Genomic DNA, 20669 nt, shown 5'->3' with positions numbered 1-20669 from the left:
GATATGATCCTTCTTCTGGTATTCTTTAGGGAAAGGCATCTAAATACAAAAGGAGAGTGATACAATTGTCCAAAAATAGCACAGGAAAGTAGGAAAATGACATTGGCATCTTATTCTGTCTTGACCAGTAGATTGAAAAAATATTCAGTTTTTCTTACAGCTGATGAATTTTCTTATTGATAATGAAACCTACTTATAATCTTCCTTTCAAGTATTACCAAGTTGCTTACCCCATAATGAGATTCTTAACTTTCAAGGAAGAAAGGGGACATTTTTTACAAACTGCCATACAACATGTATGGAAATTGAAGTGCATCAAATCGGTTTAGCTTCTTCCTCATTTATTACCAATATAAATTTAGGTGATTTTTTTCCTGCCCCAAAAGATTTTAATTTGGCTAGCATCATGATAAATATTGCAACTTGCTGAACAATTTAATACTTAAATCATATAGATATTAAAATACTCCTTCAAGGCATGAATAATAAGTACACGTTTTTTGCACCTTAGAACATAAATGTAAATCTAGGATTTCATTATATCTTTAACTAAGAAGTTATTTTTATTTTTCATGCTAATATATTCCACTATGTCAGTTAAAAATACTAGAAAAATATTGTGACAAATTTTTCCAGTTAATTAGCAAGCAGAAATCTTGATGAACAGCAGGTATTTTTATGTTACCCACGAATAGTTCAATCCACCGTGCATTCTTATTTCTATTATCTTCCAAAAAATCTATGAGCAGAAACCAGCTGCATACTGGGTTATTGACAGGATTAAAGGAAGGACACAGATAAAAGAAAACAATGTGCTTGGGGAAATAAATCTTTTTGCCCATAAAATATAAATAACATATTCATAATTGGAATGTGCTTTGGGATTTCTGTTCTTCCTACACCGTATAAATATCTGCAGTGCTACTGGATTTTGTGAATGGAATGGAGAAGAATAAAGTCTTTTTAAATGAAGTGCAAGAATATATTCTTGATTTTTCCTTTACTTTGCCTATGCTACATGCTACAATTTCACAGATATACTGTACTTGCCTCTTTAAGCAAGTTCTGTAATGACAGAATTTCATGAACTTTTCAAAGTATCGTCAGAGGCAGTAGTGCATCTTGTCAGAGACACACTGAGCAAAGTTACAGCTGTGCAGATCCCTCTAGAAAAAACAACAAAGCTATTTGTTTCATTTCTCATACAAGTACTGAACCATTTATTAGCTGACACTTATAACAGCACTCATTAAAAATAAAATTTCCTTCCCTCAGCATCGAGCAATGGAATTTGCACTCAAGCTAATATTTACTCAGTAACTTCATGGAAGTAATTTGAGACAACCATTGTGTAAAATGTGGACCAAACACACCTAACAGCAGCATCTAGATTCTGCCACTTCCTGGGTGCCTTCTATAATCTGTGAACAAAGCTGTCACTATTTTCAGTTTCCCTCTTTTACTGAGAAAGTTGTGTATACTTCTCTGCAGAGCTCAACAGCTCTGAAGAGAGCTGCTGACTCACTATACTGGGGTTGTGGGCAGCCTGCTGGGGAGGGCACTGAGGAATGTTTGGTTCAGTTCTTTCAAACAGAGGGGGGAAATGAACTTAGATCTCACCTATTTTGGGATAGTGTTTCAACTGGGTACAGTGTAATGTACAAGCTCTGCAAAGCTATCACTGCCACTCATTGCCTGCTATGTTTTAGATGGGTAGGTCCATCTGAGGTTTCAGAAGAAAAAGAAAAAGCTCAGCTACATTCCTTTCAAAGAGGGATCAGAAGGAGAAGCAGCTATTAGACGAGTAAGCCATAAAGATGGACAACAGTTAAGACTCCATCCTGTCGTCGGCATGTCGCTGCTGGATGGCTGTAAGCAGATCCCCTTTCAGCAGCCTCATTTCTCTGGGGACAGTTCTGTCACCTATAAACTTTTTTGTGTATTGTGCATGGGTCCTTTGACTCCAACCCAGGGCTCTGCATACCAGATACCTTATATGGAAATAGTAGGCATTTGAATCCCTGTTATTATGGTGCTTACCTCCCTTTTTAGGTGTAACACAGAGACTTCCTGTTAGCACTCCTCCCTTATTACATTTTTTCCTTTCATCTGTGCCTTTTCTTTCAGGTGTCCATCTTTAGTGTAAGTTTTCACTGTGGAAACATGATTCAGTACCACATCATTAGAAACACATCTGTATTTTTATAAAAAACAAAATATGACTTTGAGTGGCTTATAACATGATTTCTAAAAATGAGTTTTGGTAGAACCATGAGATATATATGGTCTGCTTGGCCAAAGGAGAACCATTCAGTAATGCAGCATGAATTTTTTCCTTCACAGAATGTGTTTAGGTATATATGGCAAGCTTTTTGAGATTATCAAAAATGGAAGAGTATATGTGACCAGAATGCCTAATAAGTTCTATCCACCATCATTTGCTGATACTTTCAACCTTGATCTGAAATAGTTCAGGTCATTTTCCTAACAAAGATACTCAGCAGTGCAAAATAATCCCAATTTTGTGTTGTACTCTGTAATGGATGAATTTAATGAACTGTTCACTGAGCTCACCAAATATACGTGACCTTGAACAGATTTTATATAAGTAATCCAAAGCAGAAAAGCAACTAGATAGAAATAAAATGCAGTATGTTGCCATATCAGACTTTCAAAAACTTTCATACTGAACTGACATTATTTTCACCTGTGATTTGGAAAGCTCACTGACAAGGTGGGTTCCTGTGTAACTCCTGGATTGGTAGAAATGAATCCCTAGAAAGTCTATCTTGTCTCTGAGGGAATTGTCCCACAAGCAAATGAAGGGAAAAGCAGCAGGTTGTTTTCATCAGACTCTCCAGAATATTTGGTTGCATGATGATATTTGCAATATAAACCCTTGTGAAAGTTCCGGTAATTACTGATGAATTTAGGATTCTGCAGGGCAATGGATTCAGGCAACCTGGAAAGTCCATCTTAGGCTAGAATACACTCTGTCCTTTACAACTGATCAGAAAACCACAGGAGAATAGAAAGATGAGTTAATCTACCCATGCCTTGTCTTCCGCACAGCTGCATAGTGCCTGCACTTTGACATCATAGTCATACTCAGTGTGCTTAAATATTGTAAAAAATTACATGAAGGACTGCTTCTTGGTTTAAACCCCAAAGCAAAATCCTCAGATTTATCAACTCAGATTACTTAAAAAAATAGGCAATTAATATTATTTCATAAGCATATCAATATTAATCATTGTATAATCCCTGTATAACTTTGACTTTTAGTAAGTTGCATTTATTGCAAATGCTATGACAGCCCATGTGTTCATCTGTGCAGTTGGCTGATTCTCCCTTCTGATTTTGCAGATATCTTTGCTTACATATTTAACACAATCCTGCTTGTGTGATAAAGAATGAAACTTGGCTGAGTTAATTATGTTCTTAGTGGTTAAGTGTTACCTCCCTGGTTCTCACCAGCACCAGTCTCTTACCATGTCTCCTCTTGTACTTTTCACATTTAGAATCTCCCAAAGAGCACTGTAAGGTATCAGCCAGAGAGGATTGAGCAGCAGCAGGCAGAACAGAAATGTCTGTGTAAATATCATCAGATTAGATTAGATTAGATATTTACATTAGATATTTAAACTATATATTTGGATTATTATTTATATGTATATTGATGCAATATTTATAACATTAGGATGACAAAATAATTGATCTTTCAGATTCAGATACTCAGATGAAATCCATGCTTTCTCTCTGACTCCATAATAACTCTAACTCTTGAAGCCTTCCAGGAGGTAAAGGAACTGCACTGCTGGCATGCTGTTGCTCCTTGCTGCTTTAAAGAAAATATTCCAATTCCTATTTTTTCAAACTAAATGTGATTATATAATGTAGCATTATGTGTTGTGTTGGTTTTGCACAGACTGTTTTTTGGTAGTGGGTGGGGCTACAGAGGTGGCTTCTATGAGAAGCTGCTGGAAGTTTTCACCGTGTCTGGCAGAGCCAATCCCTGATGGCTCTGAAGATGGACATGCTGCTGGACAAAGCTGGGCCAATTAGAGACGTTGGTAACGCCTCTGTGAAAACATATTTAAGAAGAAATCAAAACAAAGGTGGAGGCACAGTTTTAATTCCAGCCAAAGAAGAAGAGGAGGTGAGAATGAATGAGGGGAAACAACATGGAGACACCAAGGTCAGTGGAGAAGGGGGGGGACGAGGTGCTCCAGGCACCAGAGCTGAGATTCCTCTGCAGGCTGTGATGGAAACCGTGATGAAGCCGCTGTGCCCCTGCAGCCCATGGGGATCCACGGGGGATGCAGAGATCCACCCACAGCCCGTGGGGGAGGTGCCTGTGCTGGAGCAGGTGGATGCCTGGAGGAGACTGTGATCATCACTGGGAGACCCAGTGGAGAGAGGGGACCATTGCTTCCAGGCTGGAGCAGCCTGTCCTTGGAGGACACCCCGTGGAAGAGTGACCCATGCCACAGCAGTTTTGGGAGGACTGTGTGCCCGTTGGGGAAACTCACGTTGCAGCACTTTTGGGAGGACTGCTGCTTGCGAGATTGGAACTATGCTGGAGAAGTTCGTGGAGAACTGTCTCCTGTGGAAAGGGACCCCACAGTCTCACAGGAGAATGACATCTCATTTAACATTGTTGTCTTTTTCTGGCAGGCACGGGTCTCTTTTGCCTCCTCCAAAATGGTGCTTCCTGTCCCTGTTTGGGATGTCAAAATGATTGTAGCAGGTCTACCTTTTCTGGGTGGAAGCTGTCCGCTAAGCCACTGTATCACTCCCTTTCCCAGTGGGACACAGGAGAGAATAAGATGGGGAACAACCAGTGGGTGAGATAACGCAGTTTATTGCAGCAAAAGAAAGAAACGAGAGAGTTTTGTGCATGCATAAGCGAAGGGAAAGTGAGTCTCTACTTCCCATCAGCAAGCAATGTTTGGGCACTTCCTGGGAAGCAGATTCTCAGCACCTGTAGTGGTTTCTCCAGAAGGCAAATACTGAAGAATCAGTATGCCTTTCTCCTCTCTCCCTTAGCTTTTGTATCTGAGCTAACATCATGGGGTATGGAATAGCCCTTTGGTTAATTTGGGTCAGCTGGCCTGGTTGTGTACCCTCCCAGGATCTTGCCCACTCCCATCCCCTTTGATGGGGGAAAGAATGTTAGAAGGACAGAGCTGCTCAGCAGCAGCCAAAACACTGGTATGTTATCAACACCCTTCCAGCTACCAGTGCAAAGCACTGTACTGTGGGGGCTGTGAACTACTCAGTCATACCCAATGCAAGTGTGCAGAAAGAAAAAAAATCCTCTTTATATTGGTAAAGTGAATTTAGCAAGTACATTCAATGCTTGAGGCATTTGAACAATGCCCTCAATAAAAAACTCTAATATTATTAATTACTAATTAATCACTACTACTAATTAATTAATTGATTATTGTTAATAACTTTTATTCATCCCTGAAGTGGTCAGGCAGTTGGACTAGATAATCACTGTAGGTACCTTCCAAATGAAATCATTCTATTCTATCAAGTCTGTTCTTTTCTGTTTGTTCTTTCCTGGTCTGTACTACTCCTGGAGGTGAATTTCTTCTGTACTTGAAATACACTCTGTAACGATCACAACAGTTCTCTTTTATTAAGAGTACCAAAATGGAAGTGTAAATATAATTCACCTTTATAATAAAGGTCAAAATACATATATGAAATATATATTATATACATAATATGTAATAATTGTCATTTTCAAGATGTCCAGACTACTTTAGTATTTCCACAATTATATAATTTTTTTCTCAGACAAAATTATTTCCAGAATTTCTCTGAGATTTCTGATGAGTTTCAGGATGACCAAAACTGAATTTCTTGGAAAATTAATTATTAATTTAAAAATATTCATTCTGTTGTGTTTATAATGAAGATCTTAACTGGTACATAGTCTCAAATACTCTTGAAAACCATAGTTTTCAAGCTGCACAAAGTATAACCCTGTCGTTATTTTTTAGTGACAGCTACATTTTTTTTTTAGAAGTCACCTTCCACATTTTTAATTGTTTTTAAGAATTGTTTACCAGTGCACAGCTGTGTTCATTTCCTGTTGCTGGAATAATGTGTAACAGGCATGCTGTTGGTAACTGGACTTACGGTTTCATACACCCAATTGTCGCTATCAGTAAGTCACAAATTGCCAACTGTTACCACATCATAAAATTCTGGAGAGATATACTATGCTAAGTGCAGTCAAATGTCTCTGGTATCTTAGATACCACTGTGTGGTAACTTTTGGCAGGCACTGACAGTTTAATAGCTCTCAAAAATACGAGTAATTATTACTTAGCCTGCTATCACAATTGATAACCCTGCTGGCAGGGAAAAGAAGCCAAAATCAAAGTAGTAATGCAATCCAAAGTAACCCCATATAAAGTCAACCAATTTCATCAGTTTCCAAATAAACAAGAAAGAAAAGCCATCATAGGAAACATGGCATCCAACTATAGACATTTCTGTCTAAATGTAGTGCCCTGTGCCACATGGAATGCGTCTGCTTAACAGGTGCTATAGGTCTGCATCTGGCAGAAAATAAACTATAAGGGAGTATTGGCAATCACAGAGAATCCTTAAAGTTTGTCTACATATGTGACAGTAGATTTAAACAGGACAGCCATTCATCCTGCCTTTTAATGGCGTCAGTTTCCATATCAAGGTTTGCTAAACATTTTAGGTGTCAGCTCCTGAAACTTCACAATATTCAATATGTAATACCAGGGTTAAAAGATTTGACATGGTTCATTTCTTGCTGGCTGAAATGTGGGGCGATGAGGATTTGTTTCCTGGGCCATCCAACCAGTCATCCTACAGGGACAGCAGACTGTTGTTGATGCAGCTGGAGGCAGACATGGAGCAGTTATGGTGATGGCATCCCCTTATTGTTTGTGGTCACATAAATCTGAGTTTTGCTTATTAGAGAGGTTTTGCTGCTCTCTAACTACACCAGCATTTCAGGTGCTTAGGAAAACAATGTTCATATGTGCACCATTATTTCTCATCAAGACAAGCTCATAATTTCTGTAACTCCATTGTATCCAAGGGAATCATGCCTGCAAGTAATTTGTCTATTCCATTCAGTTCAATTCAGGGTCTAAAGAGCTACAAAGACAAGGAGATTAGGTATACTGGGATTCAGTGTTGGCTGGATTTAAAAATAAAAAAAAAGGACAAAGATTATCAGCCCAAACCCAGAAGAATACAATTTGTTTTTAAGGATAAGTGATAGAAAGTGTTCTAGCAAAGAAATCTATGTAATACTTAAAAGCTGTTCTAAGAATGAAGACAGTAAAGCAGGAAGAATTATTAGTATTTCAGTCTCCAAGTGTGTTATTTGAAGACAATTCCAAGACAATGGAGACATACAGAAGTATTTACAGGTGGATTTTGACTAACATCAGTTTTATGTGTGGAAGTATATAACTAAAAATATCGCTTACTGAAATGGGAGTGAGCAACTGCAGACCAGCAAATTTCATTACTCTTAGGAGTCACACATCTTGCTTGAGGATTAGCCTGGGGTCTTTAGAGAAACCATACAGTAGCATTTGCAGACACCAGGGAAGTCCCTTTTATGTCACCCTTCCACCCCTGTCTCCAGTATGAACCTGAAAGAGAAAGGAGATCAGTGTTGTTACAATCCAGTTTCAACCCAGAAAAGCAAAGAAAGCTATGTCTCTGCATAAACTGGAAAGAACTTAAAGGGTCAAAATATTCCCAAAAGAGAGATTAAAACCAAACGAGGTTAGATGTTGGTGCCAAAAAAATTGATGTATTTTATTTAATCGTAAGAGAGACAAAGAGAAGGAAAGAGAAAAGAAAGAAAGAAAGACATAGAAAAAGAAGTGTGTGTGGGGGGTGGGGTGACAGGGAGAGGGGACAGGGGTTAGGTAAGCATATCACCTATCTGAAGGTCCCAGTGATGTGTCGTTGCACCCCTCCATCTGGTCTTCTGGCGGTGAGGGTCCACCATCACTGCTGTGGTCACGCTGCCACACGCTACGCCACGCTGCCACAAGCCACCACACCACACACTACACCACACCAAAGAGTGCAGAATCCCGTGGATTAATATACACTTTGGGTCAGGTGGGAATGCCCACGTGTCTCCCCTTGCAGGGCCTGGCTTGACACACTGTCCCTTGCAACACTGAGGGTCTGTTGCATCATCTCTGGTGCTCTGGTGCAGGGTCTGGGGACCCCTTTGAGGGGGGCCCCTGTGATGGCCACACTGTTGCTGATGTCACCCCCTTCTGCTGTGGATAAGCTTCCCCCACCCCGGTGAGACAACTGGGTGGGGGGACAAACTGGGACAACCCCTCAGCTGGGCTCCTCTGCCCAGTGAAGGATGGGCAGTCACTGGGCTTCTGATCACAGGCTTTTTTCCCAGATACCCAAAGCCTCTCCTCCCTCCACCCCTTGGTTCGAGGGTCTGTTCGAGCCTGGCAGCTGATAGCTCTGGGGCTGTGGTCTCCACCTTGGAGGTGTTAAGCCTGTGCTTTGTGAATGTCCCCAGCCCTGAGTTGTTACTTTATCTTATCTTCATCAGTGAGCAGTGTAAGGCCTCAGTCAGGGCCCCATTCAGGGTGCAGTGGTCTCCTCTGCAGCTTTTGTAATACAGTTTTAATAGTCCTTTAAGAAAATGTTTAAGTCATAAACTATAACATTTCAGTCTCTGACAAGTGTTCACCAGCATATTACACCATCGAGAAGTCCTACCAGCAAAGGATTTTTTTTTTGTTATTTTTCACCCTCCTGACACTTCTCAAGCAATAGATGAAGGGCAAAACTGAATTAGAAACCTTACAGAGCATGGTCTCACCATGAGAAGACATGGCATATGACTCAGCTCCTCTTATTTAGCATAAAATACCAGTCAAGTAGGGCAGTATGTTATTTTCCCAGAAGTCAGAAACTGTAGTTAACCTGTGAGCTTTTGTGAATGGCTTTGACTTTGCTATGGTTTTATCTTGAATCAGTTAGCTGTCGTTCAAAAATACTGCTGTGTGTTTTATGATTAGACTGCAACATAGAGTCCAGCTACATGAAAAAATCTCATGCTGTTAAAAAACAATTGGTTTTTGAATGAAAATGGTCAGTTTTGTATATAATTCTTGCACTGTAGTGGATATTTTAATAAAGAATAATGGCCTGCAAAATGGAGGAAAAATTGTTATTTCCCTCCTACATGATTCTACAGGTTTTTTCCCAATTTAATCACATGCAACTTCTCCACAAGACCACCTTTGACTTAGCTTTATAACATCATTTGGATAATTACCTTTATTTATGGTATTGTTTAGAGTGCTGCAGAACTGCTGGAGGCTGGCCTTTGGAGATTGCAGGTTTGCCAAGCATTTTGACTATCCTCTATTTTTATTTTTGTTGCTGTTCTGTTAAATCATTTCGCTGCAGAATAATTTCATAGTTTCCATGTTACGGTGGCATTTCACAATGTTGCTAAAATGCTAACGCATCCCTGGAATGTTATGTCAGGATAAGACATGTTCACATAGCAGGGTCAGTAGGAATTCTGTCTATGTAGCAGATATTTTACTGCTGGATGATCATTAGTTACATTGTTGCAAGTTATGACTGCTTTTAATCACTTCATGTGATTTTACTGTGTATAATCTGAATCTCACACCCAGTGTTATTTGTTCGGTTTCTAAAAATATTAATATCTGAAAAAGTTTGGACTCTGCATATAGCATGTTGCAGGTGAACAACTGACTGAAAGAATGTGACAGCAGACCCTGAGGCACCAAGGACATGCATTCATGTATGTGGAGTGCACAGTTGATTTCATATTAATTTCCTACTCTATTAGTGTTAGAAGTTTATGCCACAGTTTCACTGGGAGCAGGTGATTCTTCTATGCTTTCAGAACAAGTGGCCATGCACATTTCAGTCAATGTCTGTGTCCACAGAGAGAGAAAAAAAATGATTTGAAAAGCATTTCATTTCACTCATGCTACTTCTTTCAGTCACATTAGATTATGTGCTTTAAGACAAGTTTTTGCTGAAATGTCAATGTGCCTTTATATATCTATCTATTGAAGCATAGAACCATAGAATTATTTAGATTAGAAAAGACCTTTAAGATCATAAAGATCAGCCATTAACATGGCACTGCCAAATCCACCACTGAACTATATCCCTAAGTACCACATGCACACATCTTTTAATTATCTTCAAGAATCATGACTTAACCACTTCCTTGGGCAGCCTCTTCCAATGTTTAACAATCTGTTCAGTGAAGAAATTTTTCCTAATATCCAACCTAAATTTCCCCTGTCAGAACTTGGGGCCATTTCCTCTTGTCCTACCTCTTGCTGCTTGGCGGAAGAGACCAACTTCCACCTGGCTACAACCTCTTTTCAGGTAGTTGTAGAGAACAATATGTTCCTCCCTGAGCCTCCTTTTCTTCAGGCTAAACACTCCCAGCTCCCTCAGCTGCTCCTCATAGGACTTGTGCTCCAGACTATTCACTTGCTTTGTTGCCCTTCTCTGGACATGCTCCAGCACCTCAGTGTTTTTCTTGTCATGAGGGGCTGAAAACTGAACACAGGATTTGGGGTGTGGTTTCACAAGTGCAGAATACAGGAGGGCAGTCACTGGCCACACTGTTGCTGATACAGGCCAGGATGCAATCAGCCCTCTTGGCCACCTGGACGCACACTGGCTCATGTTCATCTGGCTGTTGACCAGCACCCCCAGGTGCTTTTCCACCAGCTTTTCAGCCCCTCTTCCCTAGTCCTTGGGCAGATCCTATCTGGCCCCATAGACCTGTGTGTATAAGTAGCATATCACGTCGCTGACCTTTCCCCTTTAGGTAATGGAGGTTTTCATTCTGCTCCCCATCTGTATATTCCAGCTCAATTAGCTGGGTACATAAAGAACAGCTGGTCTTGCTGTTAAAGCCTGAATCAAAGAAGACATTATGTACCTTAGCCTTTTCCTCACTTTTTGTCACTATGTTTACCCACACATCCAAGAAAAGATCGAGATCCTCCTTTGCCTTCTTTTTTTTGCTAAAATATTACTTTTTTATTGTCTTTTATGACAGTAACCAAAGTTCTAGTTGTGCTTTGGTAGTTTTAATTTTCTCCCTGCATAAGCTCACAACATCCTGCTAGTCCTCCTGAGTTGCCTGCCCCTTCTTCTAAAGGTGATACACTCTCCTTTTTTCCCTGAACTTGAGCCAAAACTCTTTGTTCACCCGGGCTTCTCTTTTCCCTGCCAGATCATCTTTTGGCACACAGGTATGGCCTGCTCCTGTGCTTTTTAGATTTTCTTCTTGAAAATTTTCAAGGCTTCTCGGATTCCTTTGACCTTCAGCACTTCCTCGCAAGGCACTCTCTCAACCTAAATAGGCCAAAGTCTCCTGTCTCAGAATTCCAAAAAGCAGTTCTGCTGAGCTCTCAGCCTTTCAGGACTACTTCCCAAGGAATTTTGTCAACCAGGCCCTATCTATCCATCTATGTATGATTCTCTCTCTCTCTCTCTCTCTCTATCTTTGTCTCACAGGCAAAGTTTCTTGCCGCCAAATTCTGCACACCTGTGGAAGCAGAGAACCAGTCAATTCCTGTCTCCATAATATTCTGCAAGATTACTCCAGGAGGAGAATCAAGAGCTTATGCAGCACAGATCTCATGGAAAACCTATTTCTCTACAAGGAAACTATTCTTTAAGCTAAAAATAATTACAGTGCCAAAGTATTAAATCATTGTAGCATTTTTAGCGACTACAACTAAATCAGCTAAGTATTCTGGATCAATTTTTCAAAATTTATCTCATGTATAAATTCACTCAACAAGCTCCTACATTCTGTAAAGCTATAAGCAGAGAGCATAGTCTGTTAAATGAAGACATGCAGACAACAAATCTTCAGCTATGGATTATATTCAAAAGCTGACAAGTAAAACACCATTTTGAGGGATGTTATATTTCCTGTATTGAGTCTTAAGCCAGGTCAGACAAATAGACTCAATCTTATTCTACGACTTTTCTATCAAGTATTTCCTTAAATGTGATTATTCTGGCTTTTCAGTGGAATGCAGCAGGATAAGGAGAAGCTTAAATATCATCTCAACACATCATTATCCTTCCTTCTGGCAATTGGTAGATGTATAGAACCAAAATAGTGCAAAACCAGCAAAAAGTGTTACAGGATGCTGAGAATCTTCTTTCTTAAGGATGAAAAAACGAAATGGTCTCAGTACTCTCATTTTATGCAGAATATTGTAAACAGAGACTTCTATCCCTTCATCAGAAGAATTTTAGCATGGAGACAGTTTTAGAAAGTGTTTTTCTCATTTTTGTAATTTGGTTTAGATAGATCTTCCTAAACACAGACAAGACCTGCTCTTGTGTCATTGAGTGATTTATATTTCTCAAGCTTCACCTGTGTTTTTCAGAACCTTCTATAGTCTTGTGTTTTGCAATAATCGTCCTCTTTCTTGTTTTTTTCCCCATCTAGTTCCTACTTTCCTCTATGACTTTTTCTGCAGACTTGTCAGTTCTCTTCTTCCGTTTTATATGGGAAGTGAAATTCCACAGAGGCGACACCTGGAAGTCACCAAAAACTTTATATATGGATAGACTATAACTCTTTTTTCCTAAGATTATCATCCATACACAAAACATGAATGTGTGCAATTGACTGACAATAAAAAATAGGAAAGCAATATAGAAAACTAAAATATGTTTCCTAATCCAATGCAGATTTATTATTTTATTATTTTATTATTCACCTCTTTGACTAGTTGTTTGTATTCAGCATTAATGGTTATGCTTGAAAGCAGAAAACTGATAGTCTACCATAATCCTTCTGTGCTATTTAAGCAAGAAGAGGCAGCTGCGTGTTTTAACTGAATATATTTTGGCATTAGTTGTGTTAAAATGAATGTGTTTCTGCAGCTACAATGGCCACATAAAATCAATTATCTACATACTCTTCTTATTTAAGCAATATGTTGTCCCAAATGCATTTCACAGTAAGAACACTCTGTAATGCACAGGTGAAGGCAAGAGATGTTCATAAAAATAAGCCATGAAAAAGCATCAAAAGAGTATTTTCCACATACTGCTCTTTCTCAGGTAATAAATATCTCCATGAATTATTTTATTGTATGAATATTACACCTGTTATCGATCTACCTATTAGTGTAATATAGCTGTATATATATGTGTACGTGTGTGTGTGTTCACACAGGTTAAAGGAGAAACACATGTAGAGTATTTTATTTAAAGGCTAGTGAAAATAATAGATCGGTAGAACATTAGGGCTTTTCTAATACATGTTTTAAAAGTCGAAACATCCCAAATCTCTTTCTATTCAAATATATTTTAAAAACCTAGAGGAAAATAATAATCCATCTTTGGTGTTATCTCATTAATTAATACCTGAGGATAATCTGGTTCCTAAGAAAGGACAATTATTCAAAAGTGGGAGAAATAATTACTTCTTGAAAGTTCAGGGAGTGATGGTATAAATATTTGTAGAGAAATTGCCTGTCCACAGTGTTTATGGATGTGGGGCTAGAAAATCTCCTTCATTTTCCACTTTGCTTTTCTGTTCATGACTCAGTCCTTTAATTAGGATGTTTCTGGCGGCATTAGCAATACTGGAAAGCCAGTGACGCAATAAATCATATGGAACAGAGAGATAGAAGCAAGAGAAAAGATAAATAATTTGGGAAAAAAAACATAGCAACCACATATGTCCAATAAATCATTATAAGGTAGAAACCTGAGCTTTGAGGGGAAGGAAAGGGCAGCAACAAACATAGTCCTTCCCCTTCCTTCAGATGGATTCTGGGGATATTATTATATACCTGGAAAAAGATTTTTAATGAAACTATATTACAGAAACTCCTCTAATGCAAAGATTATAGTTTTTCATATCCCCAAGTAATATCATAAAATCACAGAATCACAAAATTTTTTGTGTTGGAAGGGACCTTAAAGATCATCTAGCTGTAACCCCTTTGCCATGGGCAGGGACACCTTCCACTAGGACCAGATTGCTCAAAGCCCCATCCAATGACCTTGAAAACTTCCAAGGATGGAACATCCTCAGCTCCTCTGGACAGCTTCTTTCTACTGCCTCGCTAACCTTTGAGTAAAAGGTTTCTTCCAAACATCTGATTTAAATCTCTGGTTCCCCCTTGTCCTACCACTATATGTCCTTGAACAAAGTTGCTCTCGCTCTTTTTTGTAAGTCTCCTTCAAGTACTGGAAGGCCGCAATGGGGTCTCTCTAGAGTCTTCTCCAGTCTGAAGAACCCCATCTCTCTCGTCTTCCTAGGAGAGGTGCTTCAGCCCTCTTTTGTCTTCATGACCTTCCTGTAGACCCACTCTAACAGGTCTAAGTCCTTTTTGTGCTAAGGTCTCCAGACGTGGATGCAGATCTCCAGCTGAGGTCTCATGAGAGTGGAGCAGAGGATCAGAATCACCTCCGTCAACCTGCTGACCAGTCTGCTTTTGAGGCAGCCCAGGACGCTGTTGATTTTCTGGGGTGTGAGTGCTCACTGTTGGCTCATGTCTGACTTTTCATCCACCAGAACGCTCCAGTCCTTCTCCACAGGGCTGCTCTCAGTGAGTTCTTCTCCCAGTCTGTATTCATGTCTGGAATTCTCCTGCCCCAGAAGCAGCACTTTGCACTTGGAACTTGTTGAACTTCATTAGTTTCTCGTGGATCCAGCTCAAGCTTTTCCAGCATCCCTTCTTTCTGTTGTGTCAACTTCTGGCAGGTTCATATAATCAGCAAAATTGTTGAGGGTGCACTTGATCTCATTGTCTGTGTCATTGATAAAGATGTTAAAGAGCACCAAAGACAGAGAGCCCTGAGGGACACTCAACACAACCTCCACCTGGACACAGAGCCATTGATCAGAATGGTCTGGCTGTGTCCATTCAGTCAATTCCTTATCCACTCAACAGTCACCCTTCAAATCCATGTTTCTCCAGTCTGGAGATAAGGATGTCATGTGGGACTGTGTTGAATACCTTATGGAGTTCTAGGTAGAGGGCATCAGACAGTTGTCCCTTATCAGCTGTTGCAGTCACTCCATCATAGAAGACCATAATGGTTAATGTGGAGTAACTTAATATCAAGTCAAAATCCTTTCATCCTACAAGACGTGAATACACTGTACATCCAGCAATAAGATTGCAAGTTGTTGTCAAGTAGGACCTATATTTGCATATGTTTTCATACTGGTCATGCTCTCTTTAAAATTGGTTGGGTTTGTAATATTTGCCAATTCATAGTATTTGTAAAACGTGACATGCCAGCTTGCGACATGAACAAAGATGTTATTATAAATAAATAAATATCTTTATTTCCATCTGTACAGCACTTTTGTCTGAGTTAATATCCATTATCTCCTATCCTGAATCAACTTCATCTTCTCTGACTTCAGGCACCTACAGACATTCCTAAATTAGGCTGTTGGTTGCCATAGGTTCTTTACTTATGATACTGATGAGAAAGAGAGGCATTCGCAGAGGAAAATACCTTGTCTATGATCTGAATCTCTCCCTGGATATTCCTCTCTCTCCTTGCTGAGTACACAGGGAGAATCCATTACCTATGCTTTTAAGTGCAATGCCTGGAATTAGGTGGAATGAATCAGGACCCCTGAGCCTTTTCTTTCACAGTTATGATACTTTATCTATTTGTCCTACACGATCAAAAATTCTCTGCAAAAGGGACTGTATCTTGTCTTTTCATATCAAATAGCCTGGAAAAATGTTTTAAAAAGACAATATATATATATTTTTAAATGCATTTTGGGGTTGTATGAGTTACATACTTCAGAGACACCATTTTCATTTGCGCTTATCAGTAAGTCTGTACTTTGAGAAACACATTCTCCATTTAGTTTATAGTTTTGACTTAAAACCTTTCAATGACTTTAGTCAGAACAAGACTGGACACTTTTCGTTACATTCACATTTTATTCAATCAGCTGTGGAATAGTTGTAATTTTGGTTTATTAGATTTGGTGAAGCTGAATTGGAAAAGGATGACAAAGCAAGCTGAATTTTCTGTGTGTTTTTAAACTCATTACATGCAATAACTTTTGTTGTAGAAACATTACAATATTTGAGGATCTGAGATCTCATCAATCATTTACACCTGGTGTCTTTGACAATGCTTGATTAAAAAATACCCAAACCCAAACAAACAGAATTATTATGATATACAGCATTTTAGAAAGAAAATCTATCTAAATTAGAGACTTTATTTTTTAATATATATCCTTTTACTACTGTTGACATTCATCAGGTTTTGCAACCTGATTTCTCAGGTGCAAGTGCATTGATCCCTACTGTAGGTCTTTGCTCTATTTATGGCACAGCAGAGCTTTTCCATCCTAATGCAGAGGTGTAAATCTACACTCTTAACATTCAAGACTAATTCAGACACTAAGCTATATCCTACTCTTCTCAACAAGGTGTTCTTTTTGAGCAAAAGTCCTTTTAGATTAAATTTGCATGGAAAGAGTTTTGTCTTTATGGAACACTAGGGTGTTCACCAGTGTATTTTACAAAAATGTCATAAAGGTAGAAATGTTCCAACCACTTGTAGTGATATGCTATATATTTAATTTTTTCTTAAAGCCTGCCATGCAGTCCTGTTAGTGCTGTCATCCATAATTAAAATGTGTGATGAGGTTTGAACTCTAAATTCCACCAAATATGTTATATAAGCCTGAATTCAAAACGCTCTTTATCATGGTCAAAGAGATAATAATGTCGCAGTTCATAGGAAAAGTCTTGCTGGAGCAAGCTGGATAATTCTGTAGAGTAATCTCTAAAGGCCATGTAAAATTTAAGTCTTTAACAGTCTTGAAGGAAACCGTTTCTTTCTGATAGCAAATACCTGTGATCTTTTAAGGCCAGTTAAAAGACTTATTGTTTAACTTGTCTTGATGACATTATTTCAGGCTGCTTTGTTATAAATTCCATAAAGGCCTTATAGACTGATTTACATTTTTAAGGTTATCTTGAAACTTTTTAAAAATAAATTCTGAATTATGTTTGGTAATCTCTCCACAAAGTTTTTAACAATACATCTTTATTGAGTCCAGGATGAATGTCTCACCAGTCAAAAATTTTTTAAATAAGAAGGGCTAAGGAGATATTTGGTTGAAACTTACTATGAAAGGTATTAATCTGGTCTTTCTGCATCCAAGACAAAACAAGAGGGAGCAGTGAATTCATAACAGGACTTAGCATATGCACTTCTCTAAAATAAAAACACCTAATTCTACAGTACCAAAACACAGAAGACCCGATAGCTTGAAATATGTTTTTGTTTTTAACAAAAGCTTGCATTCTGAAGAATGCAGCCAATTCAGTCTGAAGAGTCTATCACCTAAAAAGATGTGCATAGCTAGACAGTGGCTTTGTGGTTGCTGTGTTGAGATTTTTATTGCAGCAATATGATCTTCATGCAGATTTTATCATATCCTCTGGAATTTAAGAAGTCAGTGAAAATTTTGGAGTGGCCAGCCCAGGGGGCTGCAAAATCAGCCTGAAGAATGTAAAAAGGTGTGTACATCATATTTTTAAGTTGGTGGAAAGTGAGACTTACATAATATAATTGCAATATTATTTGAAAACAGCAGGAAAATAATATGACTCAGCTAAAGAAAGATGCAGTTGGAAGAAGAATATTAGGGTGAAAGAAACAGAGTGAGTTCACACCCTCTTGTCTCAGGCTCCCACCTAGATCTCAATCTGCTTCTCACACTGCAGCTTGCGAATTGAGCTACCTGCTCCAGGTGTATTCCTCTCAATGACAAATTTGGGAGTACTCACTGAATCTTGGTAAATTATTATCAGTTCACAAAAAACCTTAATTTTAAAATGTAATAATGCATTTTGGAGTCAGGATGAGGTGGCAGCAGTCCGAATCTTGCATGCTAATGCAAAAAATACTGCAGTTCAAAGAAGTTTAAGGTGAAAAATTATTATCAATTTCATAGAATACAGGACATTTTATTAAGAAGAAACACATTAAAATTTTAGAAGAATTACTGTATGTCCCACTTGTTTCTTTTTTGTACCTGTTCATATTCCTCCAGAGGAAATGCACCCCAAGAAATTTTGTGGAAACTTCGGGTGAGTCCCACCAATAAACTGTGTCAATCCATACTAGGCAATTAACTGGTATATTTAACATGTTTTATCTCTGGAGAAGGTCTGCGTTTCACACCTATTAGTTAATTAACTGGCCCATTAGTTGAACTGACACCAATTTAAGGGGTTGAAAAGACAGCTTTCCTTTCACTTGCAAGTACTTTTCAAAGTCAGACTGTGGTATATGTATAATTAAACAACAATTTTTGCCATGGATTTTTGGGAACAAGCTTTACCTCTAAGGAAGAGCCTTTGATTTACTAGGGTCAATGCATACGTTGCTAATCAAGCCCCTTAAGTTTATTCTGTCTGAGAGTAAAACATTGAAGGCTATAGAGTAATGTACTTTTTAATGTTGAAGGCCTAGAGGAGACTGGAGAGTATACAAAGGATTGAGCTTCCACCCAGCCTCCCTTTGAATTTATAAATTATTTTCCTATTCTCTGAGCTTAAAGTCTTCTTACAAAGATTCTCTAGGACCTAATATTTGCAGGATTAAAATAAGAATGTCTTATAATTAGGGTGTTAATATTTTTTGTATTTGTGCACAATTTAGTCCTTTTTGAGATGTGTTTGAAAGCAATTTTAATTCACAAGCTACTTTTTACCTCAATCTATCCCTTTAAACATTTTCTTCCACGGCACATATTTTAGTCAGCTACTTTCCCAGAACTGTGGAAAACTTCTATGAACCTTTGGTAACATGTTTCAGGCTATACCAGATTGAGAAGAATCACATTTCAGCCAATAAACCTGTAGTAGATATTTGAGATTTTTACAATTCACCTTTTCTGATGATGATGTCTATCAGGTCCTTTAGAACAAACTGGCATCTTGACGATCAGTCCAGATTGTATTCCAAATGAAACAGGAGTAGTTGGTATCCAGATAAATAAGGGCAAGGGTGGGTAGATAAATACTGCCTTTGAAACAATTCTGGGTTTTGCAGCCACTCTTAAAATTTTTGTTGATTAACCTCAGCTAAATGACTGTACAGCATTGTGACCGTATCTCAGTCTTCAAATTTCTGAATCTTGGGTATGAAAAGATATTTCAGGAAAAAAAGCAGAAAGTTACTGCAGAATTTTTCTATTTTTTAAGTTCATCAAACTCAATTCAAAGCTTATAAATGGAATTTGTCTTGGCTTGCATATATGGTATGGCTGATGTAGATATGTTTTGAAGTGACTGCTTTTCTAGTTCACAGCATGGTACTGTGATAATGTTCTAGTCAAAATTTTAGTGTGTTTTCTCTGATATGATTATATGCAAATATGTAGAGTGACTGTATATAGACATTGGGAAAATCATTTATAAAACTGATCAGTATTCAATATTGTTAAGATGACATCTGCTTGTTCACATGGCATTCTTTCTGTAGTATGTCACCAGAATACAGCTCTTTAGACTAGATCTGGATTTAGGGAAGTTTATCAGAAAATTGTGGGCTGCGGTCAGAAGTTATAGAAACATGTATAGCTCTAGCAAAAATTATATAGATTTACACAGTTTAAGAATATTTCTGTGCCTCTATTAGGAAGCTAGTATATATGGTACAGAAACCTCTTAGTGAAATAACCCTCTCATCACACTTACCTGATCATATCTTTGTTTGTTTGTCTGCTTATTTAATTAATTTAACCATTCTGAAGGATGGAATAAATCCTACCATCCTGAACAGGGAGGCTATTACTTTGTGAATAAATGGTATTGCCTCTAAAAACTTCTGGGAAAGTGAGCACTCTCGTGTGTGCTGTAGCACAGAGCTTCATACTGATAAGACTTGAAGTATGACAAGAGATTGCAATTTCTGTCTAACACCACATTTTCAAAGATGGTGCAACACATTTGAGTGAGAAATAATTTGGTTTTTATGCTATTTCTATCCTGAAGCTCTCTTCAAAAGAGACAAATTGTGATAAATAATGTGGGGTGGTGTTCTCTTGTGACTGATAGCAAAAAATCAAGTTGTTTCACTTAGGTGCTCACTGTGGAATTGAACTAGGCTTACCAGAAGTAAGACAAACATTTTACACATAGTCATCCAGCCCTGCTGCTCAGTCTAGAAGCTCTGTTTTTAAGTTACGGCCACCCCCACTACTCAATAGGTTCCACTTTTTCCTTTCAGGGAACTGGTAATTAGGAGAAGTACAGTTATTGTAAGGTAATTATATGTTCTAAAACTAATGTGCTTATGTGAACCAGAGGGTAGCTTACCATGTGAGCATTTGATAAGGAAACAGGTGCTTAAAAGATTTAATGGGTTTGTAGCCATCTGTAGTGATTAATGATGTTTAAGAATCTCACTGCAACTCATAATATCATCATAAATGAACACTGGGGCTTTTCAGTTCCAAAAAAGAAGTGTAAATGATTCTTAGATTTTCCTGCTCAAATCCCTTTTGCTTGGTTACAATTTTGTATTCCAAAGGGCAATGAATAATTGAACTTTCCTGA

General features: G+C 38.3%; 1 long non-coding RNA gene across 9 annotated transcripts in view; it reads right to left on the bottom strand.

Moving 5' to 3' along the window:
- The window catches only part of LOC116442818, a 114617-nt gene that overhangs the window by 13705 nt on the left and 80243 nt on the right, over window positions 1-20669 (bottom strand). For 5 of the 9 annotated variants that reach the window (XR_004239654.1, XR_004239649.1, XR_004239650.1 and 2 more), the window contains 2 exons: window positions 7497-7664; window positions 2041-2153 (listed from right to left, as the gene is read on the bottom strand). This is a non-coding gene — a long non-coding RNA (uncharacterized LOC116442818). Of the gene's footprint in view, window positions 1-2040; window positions 2154-3459; window positions 3591-7496; window positions 7665-7959; window positions 8135-9337; window positions 10484-20669 lie in introns of those variants that run through there. The other 4 variants (XR_004239656.1, XR_004239657.1, XR_004239655.1 and 1 more) reach the window with 4 other exon arrangements.

Source organism: Corvus moneduloides, chromosome 4 (assembly GCF_009650955.1).
Source record: "Corvus moneduloides isolate bCorMon1 chromosome 4, bCorMon1.pri, whole genome shotgun sequence".
In the NCBI taxonomy this organism is placed as follows: domain Eukaryota; kingdom Metazoa; phylum Chordata; class Aves; order Passeriformes; family Corvidae; genus Corvus; species Corvus moneduloides.
Note: the sequence above shows the minus strand (reverse complement) of the source record. Positions and strands in the feature narration are given on the sequence as shown.